The 18,985-nt window shown below is 41.5% G+C and overlaps 1 long non-coding RNA gene across 2 annotated transcripts in view; it reads left to right on the top strand.

The window, feature by feature from the left end:
* The first annotated feature begins 11,366 nt into the window (after positions 1-11,366).
* LOC113008850 (uncharacterized) overlaps positions 11,367-18,985 on the top strand; it is a 35,045-nt gene continuing 27,426 nt past the window's right edge. The window contains exons 1-2 of one of the 2 annotated variants that reach the window (XR_003270075.1): positions 11,367-11,522; positions 12,547-12,648. This is a non-coding gene — a long non-coding RNA (uncharacterized LOC113008850). Of the gene's footprint in view, positions 11,523-11,659; positions 12,649-18,985 lie in introns of those variants that run through there. The other variant, XR_003270074.1, reaches the window with a different exon arrangement.

Below are 18,985 nucleotides of genomic sequence, written 5' to 3'. Positions count from 1 at the left end.
CACTCAGAGCACCAAATTCATGTGAAACTGCTTCACAGTCACCATGCCAGTCTGAGTTGACTCAGTGTAGCCAATATTATCCTTAATGTCTTTCTGAGCTTCATCACCAGCATTAAAACATCACTGCAACCTCTCTATTTATATATCACCTCCACCAGACATGTCACATCCATTCCTTCAGAGGATGAAATGTGTCCCTGCCTTAACGTTGCCTTTCACAGCATTTCATTCTGCTCCTTGTGTGCTAAATTTCTCACTCTAACTTAAAAGTAAACTGTATAGAAGAAGGTACTTTTTCTAATGAAATGTAAACTATTGGTGGGTAAAGATGTCGACATTTTCTACTTCATGAAGATAGTTATGTTGCAAGTTTTTCCTCACATCTTTTTTTTATAAGTCCCAGACAGTGATGGTGTGATGCTTTAGCCCAGCAGGGAGTGATATATTGTTTTATTTCTAGAAGCTTTGGATGGCTTAGCAATCATCCAAAGTATGTGTCCACCGTCTTTTCTCTTTCTGAGGGGAGCTATTGCTGTCTGAGAGATCTTCTGCCCAGTATAATGAACCCTGTGTGTTATTTTACATCCAATAAGCTGTTTGTTGGTGTTGTTGCTCATATAGACAGTGTATTAGTTGGGAGGGACTGATAAATTGTGCATCTATTGTACTGTAGCTCTGGATATTGGGCATTGATTGCTATTATTTTTTTAAAGTGGTATTTTGGGGGATTTTTTGTGACAATGACTGTTCAAAGTGACAATAAGAGACGCATAAAATAGCTCAGCTTCTATTAAAAAACATCTTTGCTTTGTGTTGTACACATAAAATCCTCCATGACTTTCTTTTAATAAATGTAGTGCTGAAGCCAGGGACCCACTCCCACCAGATAATTATGAGGAGGAGCAGATCCCCAGTGGAGGTCTACCTGGAGGCCTAACCCTACTAACACTTCTTTCTTCCTAGAAAAATAAAGGTGAACCTAAACTATGTGTTCATTCTTGTACCTACCATGAATCCAAGTTTATATTTAAGCTTCGTAGCTTTCCAGGAACTATAAAAATACAGCTACGGGACATTTTTAGACTGTGTGACACATCATCATGAGGCCACAAATCAATCCCATGATTAGTGTTATTACTCTGACATTGTACATTTTTTGATGATGCCAACATCGTGACAGCGCGGGGGTGGGAAGGTAGGTTGGGTAAAATACTGACTTGCTCTCAATGCTCCTGGCGTGTGAATGAACGTTAGATAGAAAGGCGTTGGACACATTAGAAAGTGCTTGCGTGAATGTGTGTGTTTGTAATAAACACTTTGCGTAGGAAAGTGCTACACTGGAGCCCTTTCTTACTCGGGCAGTACACCGACAAAATTTGAAGTAGATGAGATGAATGGTTCGCGAGAATACCGATGAAAGCATTTATGTCCAGTTAGATGATTAGATCGTGTTTCCTGTACACAATTTTGATGCTGAAATGAGTCAGCAGGTGCACAATGAAACTATACATGGTGGAGCTGATTGCCACAGACACACTGCTGGTTTGGGGATTTGTTAATAGTAGGAAAAAATATAGATTTATGCCAGCCTTATATGTAAAATGTGACATTTGAGCTCATAGGAAAAGACAGGCATCAAAGAGCTCGGTTCAACATATGGCATGTGTCTCTGATCTGCTAAGACAAACTGATGGGTTCAATTTGTTTAGCTCAGACAAGTGCATATGGGCCATTTTAACTCACTGCTACGTGCAACTCGAGTGACTTTAAAGCTTAACCACAATGTCAGAGGCATTGTTTAGACCCTAATACTGCGAGACAAACACATGGTGCTTATATGTGTAATGGGCTAAAACGCATGAGAGAATGCACAAAAGATCTGAGGCGCGGTTGGTGAAATGAATATGACCCCCTGCACTGTGAAGGGTTTTCAGAGATAAAAAAGGCACAGCCAGGCCTGGGGGTGAAGAAGTAAGAGAGTATTTATGACACAGCTACAAGAAACTACTTTGTAATCAAATCTAATTTACACCGTCCTGAGTATCCCCCAAAACCCGACAGCTGACAGGAGGGGAAATTATTTCCATGTTGACGGGCGACATTTCTACTTTTTCACGCAGTCGTTGCCTTCGAAGCATCTTGAACCTTTTTCCAGAGCAGATTATGGCAGGGCTGTATTTTTTAACGGTGACACGAGGGACATAAACGTCTTCAGAAATGATCTCTTTTATGTAAAGAAGATTTATGGGTTTTTTGGGTGCACAAATGCACATTTCAAGCTGTAAACATGTTGCAGATGTGGGGGGAAAGGCTAGATGGCGGGAAGGGTTTCGAATTCACCACCATGAGAAGCTAAAAAGGGGAGAATTTTATCCTTATGAGTTTGTAATTTAAAGAAACAAGAGACTAACGGGTTCTTTTTTAAAATCTTAATTTTTATTTCAAAAATATGAATTGTTTGGAATCGCTGCAACACTGCCAAGATTTTTGCAACAATCTGCTCGCTAATGACTGAAGTGGAAGCTTTATGTACTTTTATGCTGTAGCAATCATGCAGCGTTTTTATCCCCAAGTATTTATTCTAATTCTACTTGTTTTGTTTTTTCCCCAAGACTTTTCCCCTTTTTCTGTTTTCAAATGGCTTCTTCTATCTGTCCTTACCCAGCTAGAGCTGCAGAGGGAGACAAAGGACCAGAGAAGCTCTCACTTCAGGTCAAACCTCTCTGGCTTGGGTCAAGCTTGTCCTCTTCCCACCAGCACTCTGGTCTTTCACGCCGTTAAAAAAGCAGATCCCCTACTTTTTGATATAGAACAAACTTTACTTTAACCACTGTTTCCTTATTTCATTGCAGCACTGTCGGTCCCCCCACTGTTTAGATTCTAATGAACATTAAGCAACGTGCAGCTCAGAAAATTCCTCTTTCTGATTCTGCCGATATTGTTTCACGTGTCCGGTGATTATTCAGCGAGCCTGGTGTAGTTCAGTGTCACTAGCAATGTTGTGTGTGTCTGACATCCTCAAGGGGGCTCTTTACTCCCTTGTTTCAACGCCGTACATCCACCCCCATCATCCCCACCACCCCTCAGTCGTTCCACCATCTTGGTTCCTGCCATCAGAATTTCAAAATTTAACGGTCGTGTTTATTTGTGCGCCTTTAGTGAACATATATTCCACTTCTCACAAAGTCCCCCCGCTGAGCACACAAAAGCAAGCACTTTTTGACAAAATTGAAATATTTGTGCACTCTATTTAACCATCAGCTAAAGGAGCAAAGACCTGGAATTTAGTAAAATGTATCGGAAATTAAAAGAGCTGTGTGTGTGTGTGTGTGTGTGTGTGTGTGTGTGTGTGTGTGTGTGTGTGTGTGTGTGTGTGTGTGTGTGTGTGTGTGCGTGTGTGTGTGTGTGGAGCCACCTTCACCAAAACTTTGGTTTACTTGTTTCTCTGATAGAAACACGAGCCTGTTATTAGAAATTGACAGTGGGTTTTGGTTTCTATCGGATCTGCTGGTGTCTACAGCAGCTACACAAACAAACTGAATTCACACAAAGTGCTCTCTGAATGCAAACTCCAACTGTCCTGCAGTTCCACACAGTGGCATTTTGCAACTTTGTATCTCCTAAACAATTATGCTTATTAGCATGATTTTTTTCAAAAGTGCTAATCCATGAACGTCCACAGAAAAATAAAGCAAGGACAAAAAAAATAAAAGAAAAAAAGGCGGAGGTCATACGTGGTGGTCATCGGGGTTCGTCTTCCCCCTCTGTGTAATCCGAGGTTCAAATCCCATCTGCTGCCTTCTGTGTGGCTGTCTTTTGATGGCGATCAGACTCAAACGAGGAACCCAAAACTACACTCTCACATCCACCTAGTGACTTTCAACTAATAACATGTCATTTAATTTTCCTCGCTGTCTGTATTTCGACAAGATTCGGCAGTCACGAGTGGCCTGGGAGGAGGCATATTAATAGCTTATTATTTTCATGATTTTTTTGTGTGATTATAGAGCACGTTTTAAGATTAATTCTGCATGATCAATACGCTGCTAGCAGGGCATCAAGTAAGAGTTTTCCTCAATATCCGGCTAATCATTGCTTTTTTAATATAATGGATTAGAAAGTTGTTGTATAGCTGGAATATTCTAATATGCTTTGTTCATTTTCCACTTAAAAGGGTGGGTCTGCTACAAGTGTCGAAATTTTCCCTTGGTGGGTGGGGTATTTTGTGTAACAAAACACAAAACTGCATGTGTTAACATTATTCAAATGAGTCCAGATTGTTTTTAATTCAGAATATGTTCATTCAGTAGTTATTGTTCATTTCAGTACTACTACTAAATTATTTCCCACACCATTAAAACATCATCAGCATGAGCTTGAAATGCTGCTACAAGGCAGGATGGAGCCGTGCTTTCATGCTGTTAATGTCAAATTCTGACACTACTGTCTGAATCCTGCAGCAAAAATCGACACTCACCATGCAAAGTTTGTCCATTATTGGTGAGCTCAGGCAAACTATTGCCTCAGTTTCATGTTGTTAGCTGACAGGAGTGGCATCCGCTGTGGTCCTCTGCTGCTGTAGCCCATCTGCTTTAAGGTTTGATATGTTGTGTGCTCAGAAATGCTCTTCTGCACACCTTGGTAGTAACAGGTGGTTATCTGAGTGACTGTTACCTTCTTATCAGCTTGAAGCAGTCTGGTCATTCTCCTCTAACCTCTTCCATTAACCAGCTATTTTCTCCCAGACGATATTATCTCTATTTTCGGACCACTCTCTCCAAACCCTGGAGGGTTGTGTGGGACAGTAACCCATCCACACCAGCCCATCTACCACCAACACACCAACAACCATTCAAAGCCACTTAAAATACCTTTCTTTCTCATTCTGATGATCAGTTTTTCAGTATTCCATCTTGACCACGTCTACATACCTAAATGCAATGAGTTGCTGCCAAGTGACTGGCTGATTAGATTTTTTCAGTTAACGATCAGAGTGTGTGTAACCTTGGCAGAGCAGAGCTAGCAAAATGCCAATAGCTTGTCTAGTGTGGGCTGTGGGATTGATTGCTAGCTGTTGTTGGACATGGAATCTAAGAGTTCGGCCATACAATCCCAGGTCTTTATGGCACTACTTTCACTTGTCACACTCTAGCTAAAAATAAAAAAGGAAGGCATCACCATGCAGCTCTACTAAAAAATATGACTTTGAAATGTAATTTGTAACCATGCTGATTTCTTAAAGAAGCAGAGCACTAAAATAGCTTAAAAGAAAACGGTCAACGTCCGTAGACGGCAGTTCATAGATGAACAGCTTCCAAGTCTTCAGAGGTGCTTTACATGTGCATTCTTTCTAAATGATTGATTGTGTAGAATTGCAAAAACAGCCCTCAGCTTCCTTGTTCTACAACCTCTACAAATCACTTTCCTGATAAGTTTGTGGTTTTAATCATTACTTTTAAACCTTACTGAATACATCCAATTTTTTTTTTAAAAATTGTATATTATGGTCTCATTATAGTCCAAAGGAGGATAAAGCAAGGTCCACATTGTCTACTGTGTGTTTCTCAACCAGATTCTCCCTTCACTCGTCACAGGTTGTTTCAAACTAAACACTAAAATGGTATTTTGAAAGAAGATGTGATGGCAGAGCAAACTCTCAGCTTGAGGCTTCACAACAGGACCTCAGTAACCACTGGGTGATGTCATAGTGGGTAGGTCCATCTTTTATATATAGTCGATGTAAAAGCTCTGGCCCCCCAAAAAAGTAAAAATCCATAATTCAGAGTTCTTTATTAAGAGCCAACTAATATGGATGTTAATAATCAAGTAGTTAATGATGAACACCTGTACTGATGACCTTTACTTAAAGTGTTACCACGTATACGCCTATAAAGGAGGAAATATATGAGAAGTGTAATTTTTTTAAAAGGAAACTTGGTTAATGATGGTATTAACAGCGTGAATGGTGATGTGAACGCTCACTAACACATCAGCAGACCTGTAAATCCAGCGCAGCTGTGTGATCCAGTACAACTTGATTTGATCTGTGAGTAATTCATGTGTGAAGAATTATTGCACTGGGGCTCTGGGAATCAAACATGTGTTATACTTCTGTAAGTCTCTATTCCCTTGAAAATACTTGGCCCTTAATGGGTTGGGTCTGACTGTTGAAACACACTAGAAATCGCTCCCACTCTCTTTCTCTTCCTCTTGCACTCTCTCTCGGGCGCACACACAAACACACACACAAACACACACAAAAAAAACAACGCACAAATTGACACAACCGCAACCTCTTAACCGGTTTTAGCAGGCCCTATTAGCTCAAATCAGAGAAAGTCAAGAAAAAAAAGTCTTTTGTAAGAGTCACATCGTGTTAGTGCTGACCTGGCTGATTGAGTTTGCTCACAATCACATGGGTCAAGGCTGGGGTGAAGCTCACGGATCATTTAGTTTAATGGCTGTTTCCTGCCTGCTCAAATGTACGTGCCATATTGTAGGAAACAGGCAGAATGCAATGCAGCATGCAGCTATATTATTTACAGGACATAATGCAGAAAGGGGTGGGGGCATGGTGATGGTTGTGGGGGTTAGAAAGTATAAAGAGAGGAAAGAAAGGAATACCGAGGAGCGCTGAGAGAAAGCAAAAAGCAACAGCAAGAAAGAGAAAACCAGAGGGGAAGAAAGAGATGGTGACAAAGGCAGAGGGAGGAACTCTACTAATTTTGTGGCCTGTCTGTGTCACTAGCACCCTGTTGGGACGACAGATGTGCGGATGATGTCATGTAGAAAGGGGATAGGGTGGGAGGGTGGAGCGATGGAGGCGCGGGAGGACAGTCGACAGGCGGAGCCTCGATCTGAGAGAAAGGGAAGGGTGAGGGGGGGGGGGGAGAAGGAGCCGGACTGTGGCAATCTTGCATTGCCCCGCAGTCATGCAATTATTCATTTCACAAGATGTAGTTTACAGAGAGACTCCAAACAAAAACTCAAACTGCTTCTTAACAGCTCTCAGTGTTAGCTCAAAGTGCTTACACGACTATGAACCGCTCTGGTAGATCGAGAAGAAACCAGCGAAACAAAAAAAAATGCAAAAAAGTCTGCCATGCTATCGTCAGTTTTTCGCTGCAGAGTGCAGCGAATGTGCTGAACCGGTGGTTTTACTTGCAGGACCTCTCACAAAGCGCAGCCTCTCCAAACCACACAGGCCATTGGAGCTATAATTTACTTAGTGCAGTCATTGCCGAAGTTTACCCTCCCATCCCCTGACCAGCCACAGCATAAGAACCCAATTGTTCTCGTGGTCTGCAGCGACAATGGCTATTTGTGGTCATCCGGAGAAAAAGAAAAGTGAGAAAGAGAAAGGGATTCAAGAGGGGAGAAAGCAGAACCGTGCGATCGAGTAATTTGTACCGTTCACTGCTAAAGATATAGTCAGGGTCAAGCTCAGAGAGAGAGAAGGGTCAGGGTGACTGCCGAGCCCGGCTGGGATCGCCTCAAGGACACGATTTTCCCAACCAGCTCCCGTGCTTTAACCCATCCAAGCCCCCTAGAACAGTTAGAACTGTGTGAGCGACTTTAGCAGCAAGCCTACCAGCCTCCTCTGCCCCCCACCTGTGCCCTTTCAGGCCAATTGTGCTGGCACGGCAGAGGGAGAAATTGAATGAATTAGGCAGTTGGATGTTGCCTAATGGTCGTACTGCACAAATGCAGCCATTCCTGGCATTGTTATGTGTTCGAGTGAGACTGAGAGGGATTGTGCTCCTCGGTCCAGTGCAGGAAAAGCAGCTAATAAGTGACACAATCTGTGGGAATCAGCTCAAACCAAAAAAGAGGACTGAGGCAGATCTTTTCTCCGTTTTTGGAGACGTTATTGATGAGGAGGGAAGGTACAGCTGTGGATTTAAAGCGACATCATGTGAAAGTTTTAGTGCCTCCTGGTTTTAGAAGCGACTGCTTGAAAGCCAAATAAAAAGATCCCATCCTCTCCTCATAAAGTAGCACCGGCTACTGGAGTGTGGCCCCTGCCCCCTGACACAGGCCACATGCCCAATGTGAACACAGTGCCGCTTTTCAACACTCAGGCCTAGAGTTACACACGGCAGCTGCGGCGCACTGCTGTCCTGCTCTCTCTCTCGGGGAACTGACTATGACCTGAGCTTGAGGACACCCTCGGCCCTCTTGGTAATCATTGACCTGTTACCTGTGGCAACTAAGCCACAACGAACCGTACGACCACAGGACTGCTGATAGCGAGGCGATAACGTCGGCGTGTGGATAACAGCGCAGGCATGCGTGCTCACGCTTTTTTTTCTAAAGGAGTTAGATTACGTATTTATATATATTGGGCTGAATTATCAGCGTCACGGTTATCCCTGTAAGCCCCAGAAAATCCCTAACTCCTGTTCATTATCTCCTTAAACAGGGCGTTACTGTAAAAACAAGTATGCTCATCCAAGCTTTACTGCATACACAAAACTTTATACTTTGTGAATACCAAGCACAAAGGCAGCGGAGACTTTTTGACCCTTGATTCTGACTCCAATCTTTGAACTTGTGCCAACTGCCGATCGGACACCAGCTTCCCTGCCAAATTAAAATCTGTCGCACTCAAAGAGTTAAAGTATTCAAAGAGTTGGGTTGCTGTGGCACTAAAGTCTGCCACCAGAGTGACTCAATTTTCACTTTTACAACTGCACCATGAGATGATGTGCCATGTATTACCCATTTGGTGCGCGTGCCGAAGTGAGCTGTTGAGGAGTTTATCAAACTTCTTACACTCGGCATGCTAATCTCAAAAGAGCTTTTTTGCTCCCGTGAGCTAAAAAAACTAGAGATGGTGAAGGGGAAGGAGGTCATGATTGGCGTGCCCCGGTTTGAGTGGTGTGATCGATCATGTCTCAAGTGTTTTTCGTGGTACTAGGTGGGGCGTGGCACTGCACTGCAGTAAGTTTGAGGGCGGGGGGGGGGGCCAGGCCAGGGGTACCATCCAAGGAGAGGAAGGAGCAGTGAGAGGAGGGTAGGTGGAGGAGGGAGAGACAGAGACAGACAGCAGTTTGGTCCTTGACAAAGCCTCCTCCCACTTTTTTTCCACACCTCCTCCAAACTTGCTCCTTCCTCCTCTTCCCTCTCTGTGGCTGCTGTCTTTGGGTACTCCATGCAGAATGGTCTGTGTCTGAGAGCAGTGGCCTGAAATAAAACTAAGAGGGGCCTTGGGCGGTGGAGAATGCTAGCTTTGTCTCAGCTGCCATCCACACTTTCTGGAGACGTGGGCTCAAAGAGAGGGTCTGATTGCAAATTAGAAGTGCCGAATAGAGCACCCTGGCCAACTCCACTAGATTCAACACTGTTTACGCCATCTCGTCTCCTCGCCCGTCCTCCTCGGACACTTTGCCGGTTCGATTTTATGAAAAAGTCCCGTAAAAGAAGGTTAATGGCGGGACTCGGTGCTTTTCTCTCGTCAATACTTTTCACGTAATTGATGCGAGTGAGTGTTCAAATTCAGTCAAATGAAACATTGATGAGTACTGAGTGCAAAAGTCAATTTGGGTGTAAAATTTTGGATGATAAGTGCCAAATACGACATCTGCAGCAAATCCACCAGTGACATTAACATCTCCTAATATTTGTTTTACCTGAAGCTCACTTTATTATTATTGGAGCATTTTTTTTTCTTCCCAGGCAAAGGAAACGTGGGGATTTTATAGTTTCAGGTCCACTTTTGAGGGAAAACAGACAAAAAAGATCATTAATAATTAAATATATTTCCTGTTGAAGGTATTTTATAATTTGAGCATGTTCATTTACAAAATTTAAGGAACTGTGAAAACATTTCTAAAGGTGATTACAAAGAAAAAAAAGTTCAAAAGTGCCTTATGATAAATGCTTTTCTACAAAGAAAGGACATGGTGAAATAATAAAATACAGAATACTTACATTACACAATAACTTCACACTTCTGTGCTGACCACAATTACTAATATATTATATTACAATGAATATGTTTATTAATATCTAAGAAATTTAAATAACAGGGTTGTATGTGTGTGTGTGAGAACAAATATGAGCCTGAGCCCTACATAAGAATTTGATGTTTCTTCGCTTACATAAAATAATATATTAAGCAATTACTATCGCCTATGTGTGTTAATAAAATATTATCATCTCTATAATATATATATATATATATATATATATATATTAGTTATAAACATCACAACTGTAAGTAAAAACATTACCCTATTTTTTTTTATAATTGGCTTTAGTTAATAAAAGTTTACACACAGCCTTTTTTCATGAACTATTGCAGCTTTAAATATGTGTGTGTTTGTCTTAATAATATGAACTCGTGTTACCTTCTAATCCCAGTAAGCTATAGCCTACATTCTCAGGCCATAGGCAGCTGAGCTGTAACATCTCTCTCTCTCTCACACACACACACTCCTAATCCTATAGTATGGCTCCATGCTCGTGAATATAGGTGTTCTGTACGCTTGTAAATACAGGTTTACGTGCACTCATTGCACACTCTGCTAGTTCACAGTGTGATGCTCCAGTGCTAATGTGCACAGAGCTTAGAAAAAACAACTAACACAAGCAGTGGTTTGATCACGAACTGAGGGACAAACATGCTTCTGTTCAACTTCTGTTACTAGTGTTAAGTTTTTTCCCACAAAATAATCACATTGACATATTTCCACCTGTGTTTTTAATGTTTTTCTTCCTATTAATATTATTACCATGATTTTTAAGGGAGGATTTTAATTAATTAGCTCCCTTAATAATTGACTTTTTGGTCCCCCTTTATTAATTTACATTGAGCAGTTGATGGTGAGGGAGTGTGTTCTTACACATTCCAGAGGAATATTAAAAGTTAATTTTTTATCCTTGCCTTCAGAGAATCTCATTTCTCAGTAACATACCTGAGGAAAAGGTTAAATCTTACAGGGAAGCCACTTTTGTGTGTGTTTACATTATTAAAGAGTGACTGTGCAGAGCTCTGTGTAAGGAGTATAACGTTTGATGAACTTTCCATGTTATTATAAATAATTTTAGATTAAAAAAAAGATTTAGACCTAAAGATGCGCACTATTTATTTTTAGTCCAATCATAAAATTCCCCTACAAACTCTCTCGGAAAACATTTCCCCCCTAGTACACGGACTCTATTACAGTTTCATTTCCTTACATTAAACTAGTATGACCCAGCATGAAAAATCAAATTATTAGCTATTAAAATATCTCCCACGTCCCCTCGCTTTTGCCACTTGGGTTTTTTTTTTTTTTAAATTTATTTATTTATTTTTAGCAACTTTTCAAAATGTCGGGGACGTGCTCCAGCAGCTCTGGTTTGACTCATCACCACAGCTGATTAATCAATAAAGTGTCTGTGAGGCAAACTGGCTACCTCAACAAGTCCGGGCTTGTCTGCGAGTCACCTGTGGCGTCGAATGAATAAGGAGGTCTTCATTAACTTGCAGAGAGGACAAAACTGAATGAAGCTCATTAACTGCAGGGAGGGAACAGGTGTGTGAAGTCCCGCTTTCGGGGAGTGTGTTTTAAAAGCTAGCAGATGAAGAAAATGAAGTAGCCTAGCTGTGGAGGTTAAGGTCTAAGCTAACATGAGAATTACATTTAAGTTGATGTGCTGTTAATAGAGCGCCGTTAGCCCGGACGGATGGTGACGCAGCACATTTTGCTTGTTTTGTGGCTATTTTTCTTTAGCTTCACACTTGCAGTTTGTTTTAAAAGCACACACTTTTATGAATAATACTTTACAGCAAAGCTACTTACCAGAGTAATTGTTAATTACAAAAGCAGGGGTGGTGCAAGTGGGGAAAAAGGCATGGTATGTGTGTAATAATTCAAGGTGGGGCATAAAACCTGTGTGCCATGGAAAATATGTGACTTTACAGTGACCTTGGTGGTTGTTTTATAGCATTTTTGTTTTTAATTCTTTAATATTCTTTTACTGTTGTAAATAATTTCGCGGCAGTAATTTGTGCTATTTTCAGCACCAGTAAAAGTTGACGGCGGAATTAAAATAGTCTTTTTCACGAGGCTGACAAAAGTTCACGCCAGCAAATAGTGCTTTTTAGGTCCGCGGAGGGGGCAGGAGGGGAGGGAGTGAGGCAGCCCTTAATAATCATCTGAACGCAGGCTCGTTTTTGCTGATATTTCAGAGTGGTGGCTTTTGTTTTTCCCCCCCTTTCCCTTCGTATTTTGGAGTCTTTAAATAAGCAGCACGGCAGAGCTGCCTGCACCGCACAGCGGTGTGGTTGTATAACTCGTGTTTCACCTCAGCTGAACTTGACGCATCTGGTTCACCGGCGGCGCGAGTCGCACGGCGCAGTCTGCTGTGTGTCCCCACTGAACCGAGCTGCATGGCCGGCCGAGAGAGACGCGGAGAAAGAAAGGGGGGAAACGCAACACTTTCGTGACATAGCAGCGGCTCTCGGAGACCGAGTCACGGGATGACTCCTCCACATCTCAGTCTGCAAATATCGTCCCTTTCTTGCTTTTTTAATTTCCTGCTGTTTCGTGGCTCCAGACACAAAAAGGAAGACGAGTCACCGTGGGCTAAAGGAAATATAAAGCCGGCCGACTTGGACACGCCGGAGCAGACCATCCAACTTGAACTTGAGACGAATCGGTGCGTATTAAAATGCCGCTCTATACGTTTATTTTTAGTTTTAAATTTGTGCCAATTGCGTAAAATTACATCAAAGGTTTTGTTTTAAAAGCAAAAGCAATACAGCGTGTGTGAATTGTGGCGGTGCGTCTCCCCTCCACCAACACCCTCCCCAGACTGAGTCAGTGGATATTGACACTGTTATGACTGAAACAGTCCTTAGGGGAAGTTTCCAGCGTGCCCGAAACCGTTTAATAGCTTAAAAAAGTCTTTAAAATTGAGAACAAGTCGCAGACACCTTATAGTCTATACGCGGTGATGGAAATGGTCGCCAGGCTGTAAATTCTCCGTCGCAATACGAGAAAAGAGGTCGCCTTCCCGTGCCCTAGTTTCTGCTAGCTGAGAGGCATAATCTTCCCCCCTTTGTTGTCCCCGATGCAAACACAGATAGGCAGCCGGGCGGATCGCGTCAATCCAGCGGAAAACATCACCGCTCTCCAAGTGATCAGTTTGAAGGATTTGATGGGGGAAAAGGAAAAATGTGCGTTTAATTAGTAAAAACTGCGTCTCCCGGAGCTGTGCGCCCCGAGATGATGAGCGTATGTAAGACCCGAGAACATATGGTAGAACTGTGCGGTTTCCCCCTGATGTGTCACTGTGGTTTCCCCTCAAGAGAAGTTTTTTGATGAAATTAATTCATTGAAATCCGAGAGCAGCTAACTCAGCAGTAGCTGAATGTATTTTTAATGCTCTAAAGGCCCGTTTGGTGCTTCCTGGCTGTGTCTCAGGTGTACACTGAGCTTCTCTAAAAAGACACATGCTTAAATTCCCCGTGAGATATTAGATTTGTGATGCGTTTGATGTTGATTTGTTTGATGTTACACGTGGATGTGGGCAGTAATAACAGGTGCTTTACACTGGCCAGGTAGCAGCACACAAAGTTCTTTTTACAGCCTCGTTCTTTGATTGTTTTTGGCTGAAGATAATCACACAGATTCCTGCTAAATAATAAATAAAGTGGGGAAATCATCGTCCTCTTCTAAAAGCAACTAAAGCAAAAATGCAGCCTGCACATAAAGTCATAAAAGCATGGTTGCTTTGTAATTTGCACTGGGTGTAAATTTATTAAATTTGACTCTATTGATTTAAAGCACAAGTCTCCTTTTTTGTTAGCTTCATACTCAAATTTACTGCTGTCAGTTTATCTTGGATATATCACTCAGGCCACACTTCACCGGCACGGAAACGCATCGCAGGTTAAAGGTTAAAAAGTGGCCCACGCACACCTTAGAGAATTGCCTCTCCTTTCCAGTTCATCTCTGCTCATCTGGCTACATTTTTTTCTTTTTTGCTTTGTGAGTGTATGTGTGCCTGTGTGCTCTCAAGGCTTTGTGTGCAGCCTGGTTGGCCGGTCGGGTAAGATTCTGTTCATTCTGGAGTGTCGGTCAAATTTGCAAAGAAGCAGCAGCGTTTCCCAGGAAAAGATCTGTGTTAGCTGACAAAACACGGCGTGTTGTGCTATTGCCACATTCTCACCATGAAAGAGGAACACAACTGTCAGGAGCCAAAAATTTGAGCGGGGTCAGAACGACCTCTTGGCTGCAATAGCTTGGTCACAAACACAATTTTTTTCCCCTCTGTGTCTTATGAGATTTATGTTTATAAGGCACAATCATGGTTATAAACAGGAAAATGTGCCTTTGAGAGAATGCAGCAGAAACACAGGTGGCCTTTAGACAATGGGCCGGGGTTCATTTCTCTACAGTGAGGCAGTGGGACAGAAGAAAGGACATGGCTGTGGAGTGAAAATTGACGTGATTATTTTCAGATTCAGTCTGCCACCCTGTAGCTCTGAGCTCCGTTGTGGGCCATACTGGCAGTGGCCAATATGGTAGGAAAGAAGAAGGCTTGGATTCAGCAAAAAAAAAAAAAAATTCCTCTCATTTGCTTTCAGAGCAGCTTCATCCTCCCTCCCACACTCCCTGCCACACTCTCATATCTCACGCAATTGATTGAAACCCTAAACGGCAAGATCAGGACGGAGCGCAATCCAGCCTTTCTATGAATAGTTGATTGGACGTGATGGCGATGTGGTGTGTTGTTACTTTAAGGCCATTTCAGGTCAGAGGGCGGGGGGCGGTGGGGTTTGGCGAGGGGGATTTTCGGCGTGCACGGCCGATGCTGCAGTGTGGCGTCTTGTGCTCGCCCACCCCATCTTTAGCTGTTTCGTATAGGCGCGCAGAGTCCTGTCGCTCCCTAATCAGGTCATCTGGCGTTTTGAGAACTCACACATACTCCTTTAGCTTTTTGCCTGAGAAGGGCTTTAAAATGTGTTTGTTTTTTTCTCCTTACCCCCTTTTTAATTCGTCATTTATTTTATCGTGTGTGACAAAGCCACCTTGTCATGTTCTAATCTGCACAGATGGATGGTGTGTTAACAGTAGGTGGGCGTCTGTCACTGATTATTTAAGTTTTCTCTGGTATTAATAATGTGGAAAACCATGAGATGTAAAGTGTGTCACTAGTGTGTGTATATCCCGAGTGCAACAGGCGTTTGTTTGCATGTGTGTTTGTTGCTCTGCTGTGCTTTTGCTGTCCCCACCAAACACTTCACATTTGAAGTCTCTGTGCATCTCAGCACAGGGCATTTAAGTGCTTGACCTAATTTCTCTGGCAGCGAAGAATCCACTCGTGAAGGCCTTCTTCTGTGTGTGTTTGTGTGTGTGTATGTGCGCACGCGCGTGTTGCTCTGGGTGTTTCCTCCTTGCCTTTCTAACAGGAAGCTGATGTGGAGTTCAACTGAGGACAGGGAAAAGGCCTTTTCTTTCCACTGTGAATCATTTGAGAGAGAGAGAGAGAGAAAAAAATGAAAAAAGAGTGGAGAGGGAAAAAAAGAGACCAGGCTGCTGCATTGATTCAGCCCTCTGCAATCTGGCCTGCCTCTCTTTCTGTCCCTCTCTCTTCACTCTCTGTACCTTAGTGTCTATTTAAGTTTTTTTTTTTGTGTGTGTGTGTGGAGTTTTTCTGATTCCAGATGAACAGCAGTGTTCTGGAGGGACTCAGGGGTTTATGGAGAGTTCACAAGTCCTGTGAGAAGACTGGGTGAGGGGGTTGCTTTGTGGGTAGGAGTGCATATTCTTCCGGTTCAGTTATAAACTAAGTGCAGCAAAAAGGGGAGGTCCATTAAATACTTGGAAAGCATTTAAAGTATTTTTAAGTATTTACCATACACACACAAACCGGGTTTATCAAGGCCAGTGTCGAGACACTACAAAGCATTTGCCCTTTGTATTGCTGAAAGCTAAAAAGTAAAGAACAAAAGATAAAAGTAGCCAATGAATCTTCTGAGTGATCTGCGGAGTGATAAATGGTACTGTACCACAGAAAAAGAATGACTGGAAGCCGGCGTAATAGATCAACTCGTTGGCATCCCAAAAATGTAATAATTTTGTGGAATAAACGTGAGATTGATTCATTTGGTTTGAAGGTCACTGAGTTTAAATTTATTCTTAGACATATTTCACGTGTGATGACACTTATTCCAAGAACTACATGCAGACCAAGGCAAATGCTAGAAATGTTGAAACAGCATGACCTAATCTCATCTTCAAGGTTTCATGTACATATTTTAGTGTGGAGGGGTGGGGGTGGTAGGAATTAAATAAGGCCAGATACTCTAACTAAAAACACCTACTCAGCCTCTTTCATGTTTTTTTTTTCAATACCTTTTGAACTATCTACAGACTATTCTAGAAACATCGTCACACACCCAGCAGCTGCCGAGAGACAGAAATATTCCAGAATACCTGTTTCGTAAGGACTGTATCGGTCCTTCCCATACGGAAAAGAAATAGTAAAAACTTATATGTGATTACTCATGAAAGTGGCCACTTTCATGAGTAAATCATATAAGGATTACATGATTTACTCATGAAAGTGGCCACTTTCGCATTACTTTCATACGTTGTTTTAGGAAGTATCCAAAACATACAAGTTTCATTATATAATTTTTCAAGGGATCTTATATCTGTTTTCACACATATGCTTTTCATACAAGTTTCACACAAGACAGATAAGATAAGATAACCTTTATTAGTCCCACACGTGGGAAATTTGTTTTGTCACAGCAGGAAGTGGACAGTGCAAAAGTTATGACGCAAAAATTAGAATACAATAAGAATAAATACAGTACACAGCTGTACAGAATAGAATAAAATAATATACTATATACAGTAGAATAAAATAGAATAAAAATATACAATAAGATAAAAATAGAATACGAATGCTATATACAACTGAGTAAAAATACAACGACAGATACAAACTTTATAAGATTTATGTATATCTTTTCCATATGGGTTACGAAACATTCTATTCATTCTATTCATTAATGAATAGTCTAGTCTGCTCAAGGAGTAGTCAAGGAACCATTTTTTCCTTGTGTTTTAATATCTTGTTTGTGTGACTACAGCAGAGGGGTTTGACTTGCTCAGTAAGCAAGCCTTGGCCGGGTGTCTTTAACCCTTAATTGGACTTTGCAGCATTAGCCCTGAGGCTGTAACTTCGTGGACAGAAAAAAAAAGCTGAAGTCTTGAATAAATATGTTGAGTCAGCAATTTATTATTGTTGTTATTATTATTATTATTATTATTATTATTATTATTATTATTGGTTAGTACATAGTCTATATAGAAAGTGATCTTCTCAAAATGTTGAGTGCAAATTATATAATTTCAATATGAGGTATGCTTGATTTTGTACACTCCGAGTCATTTCCAATCAAGTCTATTTATGTAAAAAATAAAACTTTTTTTGATAATGCATTATTTATTTATTGTCTGTCTATAGAATGCTAGCAGGATTAGCCTTAGCACTGAAAGCTGGACAGACACTGTTGCCCCTTTTTTTTTTTTTTTAAACTTTCACATTATGTTAACTGACATTAGAGGTCGATATTTCATTTTAATCACCAATCCTGTTTGATGAAACACATGAGCCACCATTGAGAGCTAATACTAAATGTAAATGCCTCCATACCTTGGTCACAATTCCAGTAAATCTTTTACAAACAAGCAGGCTATGCCCTCAGTGGTAAAGAGAGAGAGAGGAAGACTTACATTGTGCAGGTTTTTATAGCTGACGTGGTATAAGGAAGAAATAAAGGAACGCGGAGCACTTCAGGACACGCTATCATTGTAGTAGCATGCTGTAATGTAGATATAGGAAAACTGTTAAACTAACAGTAACTTGGTGGCAGCCCTGTTTTATTGTTAATGTACATGCAACTCTTTTACAGTGCAGAATAGGGCTGCCACAAACGATTATTTTGATAGTCGACTAGTCACCGATTATTTTTGCGATTAGTCGACTAATCACATCATCATCCATTGGACATACAGCGTACAGCTTATTGCACCAGCAGCATCTGCTCTTATATAACTATCATTAGCTTACAGCTTTAAGTGTTTAAGTTAAGTGCTAATTAAAAATAAAGACAAGATGATAGTTTATTAAAGTTTAATGAAGTTTGCAGATTGTTTCGGTGAAGTTTAATAAACTCCTTGCTATCTAAAATATAACAGGACACCGGAGTAAATTCTCGAGCATCTCACACTTCTGATAATCAGCTGTCTGCTTGACGTTTATTCAGCTGTGTAAAAACTATAACTTTAATCTCAGCCAAACCGATTTACTCAGGAACAAATAAAATACTAAAAAAAAGCCAAACAATAACATTTTAAGCTAAGTGACGGCAGTGGGTTTGAAAACGATTTGCCGGGAGTCCGGTGTTCTCACGGCTCTAGTTAGCCTAGCCCCCGGCTAGCTAACGAGCTAGTGGGTAACAGAAGTCTCCGAAAACGTCGGAGCGCTTTTGAAAATATGTGGTGTCTTGATAAACTGAGCAGATATTTGAGGTTTACACAGCTACATTCTCGCCTGAAAATATGTTAAACGTTTATTTTGTGACCCGGAAAGAATAATAAGAGTAATATAAAAACTAACTAGCTGCCGCCATTGTTGACAACAGAGCTGGGCTGCGCTATGAATTCTGGGACGGAGCTACTTCTTCTTCTTCGGGGTTTAACGGCAGCTGGCGTCCTTGTACATGCAGTGCTGCCATCTTCTGTTTCAGTCCGTTATTACACTCTTAAATCCTGCTACTTATTCCTGCGTCTTTTGTGATCTTACAAAGCTTCAAACGACGCGTCGACTATTAAATCAGTCGTCGACGATTTTGATAGTCGACGTAATCGTGACTAGTCGACTAATCGTGGCAGCCCTAGTGCAGAAACAGTAAACGTAACAAGGCTTCTTGCCAGACTTAATTTCCACAAGTATCCAAGTGTCTGCTTGAGTC

This window comes from Astatotilapia calliptera, chromosome 17 (assembly GCF_900246225.1).
Source record: "Astatotilapia calliptera chromosome 17, fAstCal1.2, whole genome shotgun sequence".
Lineage (NCBI taxonomy): Eukaryota > Metazoa > Chordata > Actinopteri > Cichliformes > Cichlidae > Astatotilapia > Astatotilapia calliptera.
This window is presented reverse-complemented; position numbering and strand designations above follow the sequence as displayed.